This window comes from Alligator sinensis, unplaced genomic scaffold, assembly GCF_000455745.1.
Source record: "Alligator sinensis unplaced genomic scaffold, ASM45574v1 scaffold387_1, whole genome shotgun sequence".
In the NCBI taxonomy this organism is placed as follows: Eukaryota; Metazoa; Chordata; order Crocodylia; family Alligatoridae; genus Alligator; species Alligator sinensis.
The window spans coordinates 190819-196963 of NW_005842196.1; positions in this window are offsets into that span (position 1 = coordinate 190819).

The following is a 6145-nucleotide window of genomic DNA, read 5'->3' on the forward strand; positions in this document are numbered from 1 at the left end:
GTCAACACAGCCCTCTGGCATGACAGGGGGAGTTCCCCACTTCCTTCATATTCAGCCCAGACTGCAGCAAAGTACAGACTGAGGACATACCAGAAGGCCCGGTAGAACTCTGCAGTCATCCTTTTGATGCCTAGCACCTTGTTCTCAGGCATCAGATGGAGGGCAGCTGATAACTCAGCCCGGGTGAGAGGAGCCTCCAGCCAGTCTCAGTCACCCACACTGACCTGTGGGACTCCCTTCCACAGGAACTGACAGATTTTGGTGTTCATAAGATCCAGAGAGAAGAGCTCTTCATAGAAGACCAGCATGTACTGGCGCATCTCATCTGTATCCATGAGGGGGTGCTGTCACCCGCCAGAAGGCAGGTGATGTACTTCTTGGCCCTGTCATCAGATTTGCCCATTACTTTGGGGTGTGCTTATTTATTAGGGATATGTTTCTAGGGTCTTGGTATTTCTGTCAATGTGCTGCTTGTGTTACTTGTGTTTCTATGCCTGTATATCTCCCTTTCTGCAACTCCTCATCCCCAATGGAGCTATCTTGCAGGACTCAGTTTCAATGGGGCTGGGTTCCTCCAGTCACCAAATCAGTCATGCACACAAACACACACAGATTAATGTGACACACCTGACCCAGCCGGGTTGATCAGCATGGACAGGCTCACACCCTCGTATGCCAAGAATCAGTTCATCAGAGCAACAATAAACTGCAGTCAGACACAAGCACATGGGTAAACAGAATCCCTCTGAATCCAGCTGGGTGTCCAGCTGACACCCTCATGGTCCAGCATTCAGTTCATAAGGGCACGTCTGAGTCAAACTGAATCAATCAGCCTGTACAAGCTGATCCCCTTATGCTTATGTGTTTCAAACTCAGCACAACCCAATCTTTGGCCTCTTGATGACCAGACCCCACAGTATTTTTGGGCTTCACAGGGATCTTTAGCTTAGGTAAAAGAAGCATTGCTGCAGAGCACATGAGGAAGGAAAAGCAGAGAAGGAAAAATATACCCAGTTACTACCAGTTTAACTATAAAACTTATTTATTGCTAAGTATATGAAATATTTAATGATACTAATAGTAATAGACATGCAAAGGAAAAACAAACACAAACAATGACAATACTACCCTGGTTTCACTAAGTATTTGGGGAAACTTAGCTCAAGCTTAACTAATACAGTTCAGCTTCAGAAATTTATGCCTAGAGAGAGAAAAGAGAGAGAGAAAGCGCTGGGATCTCACCAGTCCTAGGTACTCAGGTTGCAAAGCTGAGAGGTAAAATTCATAGCACAATCCTTGAAGGGAGATGATATGTTTCCTCCAGCCTCTCGAGAAGAACAGTGGATGATATCAGAGAGATTTTTTCTTTTTGAAGCACACACACTGCTGCTTTTTTACAGATTTTTATACCCTCAGTTCAGCTTCTTCAAAGCATTCTCAATAGTGTAAATCATTGTCTTTTCTATTGACAAGGGGTTCTCTGGTTTGGAACATCTTAAGAAATTGATTGATAATCAGGAAACACATAAGGTTAGGGAGTAACCAGACACTTGGGAGCCAGCTTGAAATTCCTATGGATAGCAGATATACTGATGGGATATCTCATAGTTTCTTCAGAAACAATAGATAGCTTGCAGCACCAGGGTTTTGGATTTTTACTTGTTGTGAACAAGCCTCAGCTTAGCATGATTTTTCCAAATCTTACTATAGTCTTTTAACAGACTTAAGGCAATTATTGGAGTGTTCATAACCTTTGGGCAGCAGGACTTCCACCAATTGTCCTGGGAAAGGTATGACAACACCTGTGGCCAGGGTTCCAATGGGCTGGACGCTGTGATGAACACTTTACCATTGTTCAAATGTTGCCCATACCCTCTCTGACTCAGACTCTTCCCTCATCATTCCCTAACCCGGCAACCGAGTTTTAGTCAATCAAGTTTAAATAGGCTTCTCATAGTGGGACCGGGGTGTATACGGCCCGAGATGCCTATTGAACTTAGAAGTGTGTGTGTGTGTGTCTGGGGAGGGATAAGTCCTTTGTAAATCCAGATTAGAACTGGTCTTATAAAAGCTGAGCTGGGTGTGTGTAAATGTGGGTTGATTAGCATTTGGAGCACAGATTCCCCATCATGCAGTGCTCCCCTGCTTCTCTGATCCCAAAATTCACAGCAGTCTCTGCTTCAGGCTTTCTGTTCTCCATATCTCATGTAAACGAATGGTCATCTGGTTTCATCTTGGATGCAAATGAGACCTAGGGTAGTTGTTTCACTCTTGTCACCCTTATGCGTTGGGTTTTAGGTGTGTCTCCCACTGCATCTTAATCAGTTTCATTTAGGTGGGGGGGGGGGGAATTCTTTGTGAGTCAGACAGATTGCGCCCTGTGCCAGGGTTCCCCAAGAACACAGAGTTGAGAGGTAACAGTCCCCATCTCCTCTCCAGAGTGTAGAAAAAGCAGGAGCCACAGTCCATCTCCAGGAGAAGCTGGACACGCAAGTGGACAAATGCACCATGGGTGCAGTTCTCATCCAGAAGGCAGAGCTCTTCCCACCTCTCCTGACTCTCTCCACAGAGGGGGTTGGTTAGGCCAGTGGCCAGGCACCTTTCCAGCTCCAGCACTTCCTGCTCAACCTGCTCTTAAACTGTCTGCCTCTACTGGGTGTGCTTCCAAATGTAGCTGCACCAAAAGAGCCAGATGCACATCTGCCCCATGTCCCACCATCTCCAATCCAAGGGGGAAGCTGCCTGTTGCTCCCACCAGGTCAGCCAGAACTCCTGGAAGGCCTCCCTGAAACCCACATCCTCCAGCAGACTGGTATTAAAATGCCAGTAGGCCAACTGCAGATGCCCAATGCCCAGCTTGGTCTGGGCCCAGACAAAGTTGTAATCGCTGAAGGGGGTTGGCCAGATGCCAGAGGAATGGTCCTGGGCAAAGTGTGGCAATGAGATATAAATTCAGTCCAACTGGAAGTGGCACGCCTGTTCCTCCCCCACCTCCACATAGGTGAAGGTGGTGAGGGGGTGTGGCATCAGGGTGACAGGTATGCCAGATGTCCACCAGGGAGTACTCCATCAGGATCTCCCCAAGGACACCTATGGCAGCCTGGTTCCACTCCCTGCCTGGTCAATCCTGTGTACCCAGGGTGATGTTAATGTCCCTGCTAAGAACCAGGGCCAGGAAGGTTCCAGGAATAGCACAGACCAACTGCAGAGACTTCTTCAACTTGATGAAGGGTTTTTAAACCCAAAAGTTTGCTAAAAAAAAGTTCCAGCTATTTAAGTTGGTCTAATAAAAGATACCAGATTCACCCAAAGAACCTTGTGCTTAAACCAGCATAGCTACAACCTACACCCCTGCTAATGACCAGGCACTAGCAAGGGTTGAGGGTGCCAATGTACATGGCCACCTGGTGGAAGAAGTCCACTAACTGTGGGTCTTTCACAGGGGTTTACACATTCAGAAGGTTTAGGACCAGCTTCTGTACTCAGACCCAGAGGTGCAGCAGGTGGCCTGACATCACCTCAATGTCCTACAGAAACTCCAGCTGCGGGCTTGGAAAGAAAAGGATGGTTACCCCACAAGAAGTGGCCTAGAGGTGATTTAAAAAGACCATGTCTCCCCACTCTAGCCACCAGATAGGCTCATCATCCAGAGTGATCAGGGTCTCCTGCAAGAATACTCCAGTGTACACACCCTCCAGAAGGAAGGAGAATGCCCGCATCTCCGGCAAGCCTGTGCAAATAGGGAACTATTTTATTTGGAATCAGATTCAGCAAATTCATAAGAAAGCAATTTGATTCAGAGATTTGGATAACTGTTGTGAATCAATTTGGCTGCACTGACTTTGTAAGATTTGGCACCAATTTGGAGAGATTCGGAGGTTTGGCCACAGAGTATAATGAGGAATCAATGTAATACCTATAACTTTGTCATGTTTTGGCTGATTCAGACAAAACTTTCAGAGATAGTGTCCCCTTCTGACAGCATGAAGTGTGTCAAGTTTCAAGGAGATACATGCAGGAGTTTCTGGAAAACTGCACCTCAAACTTCTAATAAACAAAACTCATGTCACATGTGTGTGTGTTAAGCCACAGTAGGGTGAAATCTGCAGGGATGGTAGCCCCTGCTTAGGCCACAAATTCAGAGAAGTTTCAAGGAAATAGGTGCAAGGGGTTCTGGCTTCTGAGGCCCTGAACCTCTGGCTGCTGACAGGCAAAACTCATGACATGAGTGGGTGACACTGTGTGTGTGTTAAAGTGTACCCTCACTGGTGCTGGGCTGTCTAAACAACATGGTAGTGTGCCCCAATGAGGCCACCTCCTTTCCTACAGCCTCAATTTGGTCCACCACTTTACATGGCAACATCTGGTGTCTTTTAGTAGGCCAACTGTATAGTTAGAGAAATGTATCTTAGCAAGCTTTTGGGTTCAAAAACCCTTTGTCAGGCTGAGGAAGCACCTGCAGTTTGTGTGTCTGCTGGTCATGGATGGAAGGAATAGTAAACAAGCCAGAGGCCGGCCTGGCATACAATTCAGTCAAGAAAGACAGTCATTGAAACTGGAAATGGAGGTGTCCGGGGGTGAAGAACAGGCTGGGGTGGGGAGTGGGGGGATGTAGCAGTGCGGGTAAAAGTGCAGAGGTACCTGGGGAGTCAAGATGTAGGTTGTAGTGTGTCAGAATTCCACTGTCTATATATCATAGAATCATAGAAGTAGGGCTGGAAGGGACCTCCAGAGATCATCTTGTCCAACCCCCTGCCTGGGGAAGGATCACCCCTATCCAAACCGCACCATACCACAGGTTTTCCAGGCCATGGAGAAACAGCACTGTTATGCTGTTGCCTGGGCTGCATTGAGATCCTTATAAGACTGCCATGCAGTCATAGTACCACTGGGCACCCAAACATGATGTGCAAGGCAAACCCAGAGATTTCCACTAGGGATGCATAGGGTCCCAATCATGCTGCCCTGCTGGGGGGGAAAGGGTCTTTCCCAAATGTTGGCAACACCAGAACAGCTGTCGGCAACACCAGAACAGTTCTGGAATGGTCCAAGTGTGCAAAATGTAGGCTTGAAATGCTCTTAAAACTCTTGGTTCAGAGATGATACCTGATAAAAAAAAAATACCCCAAGTCATGGAGACCTTGGAAGAACTGGATGCCTTTAAGTCGGCAGGCCCAGATGAGCTCCATCCGAGGGTGCTGAAGGCACTGGCCAACATCATAGCAGAGCCACTGCCGGGAATAATTGATCACTCGTGGCGCACGGGCAAAGTCCCGGAGGACTGGAAAAGGGCCAATGTGGTCCCCATTTTCAAGAAGGGGAGGAAGGAGGACCCGGGCAACTATAGGCCAGTCAGTCTCACCTCCATCCTCGGCAAAATCTTTGAAAAAATTATCAAGGCTCACATTTGCGAGAGCCCAGCAGGACAAATTATGCTGAGGGGAAACCAGCACGGGTTCACAGCAGGCAGATCATGCCTGACTAATCTGGTCTCTTTTTATGACCAGGTTATGAAACACCTGGATACAGGAGGAGGGGTGGATGTCGTGTACTTAGACTTCAGGAAGGCCTTCGATACGGTATCCCACCCCATACTGGTGAACAAGTTAAGAGGCTGTGACTTGGATGACTACACAGTCCGGTGGGTGGCGAATTGGCTAGAGGGTTGCACCCAGAGAGTCGTGGTGGATGGGTCAGTTTCGACCTGGAAGGGTGTGGGCTGTGGGGTCCCGCAGGGACCGATACCCTTTAATGTCTTCATCAGTGACTTGGACAAGGGAGTGAAATGTACTCTGTCCAAGTTTGCAGATGACACAAAGCTATGGGGAGATGTGGACACGCCGGAGGCCAGGGAACAGCTGCAAGCAGACGTGGACAGGTTGGACAAGTGGGCAGAAAACAACAGAATGCAATTCAACAAGGAGAAATGCAAAGTGCTGCACCTAGGGAGGAAAAATGTCCAGCACACCTACAGCCTAGGGAATGACCTGCTGGGTGGCACGGAAGTGGAAAGGGATCTTGGAGTCCTAGTGGACTCCAAGATGAACATGAGTCGGCAGTGTGACGAAGCCATCAAAAAAGCCAATGGCACTTTATCGTGCATCAGCAGATGCATGACGAATAGGTCCAAGGAGGTGACACTTCC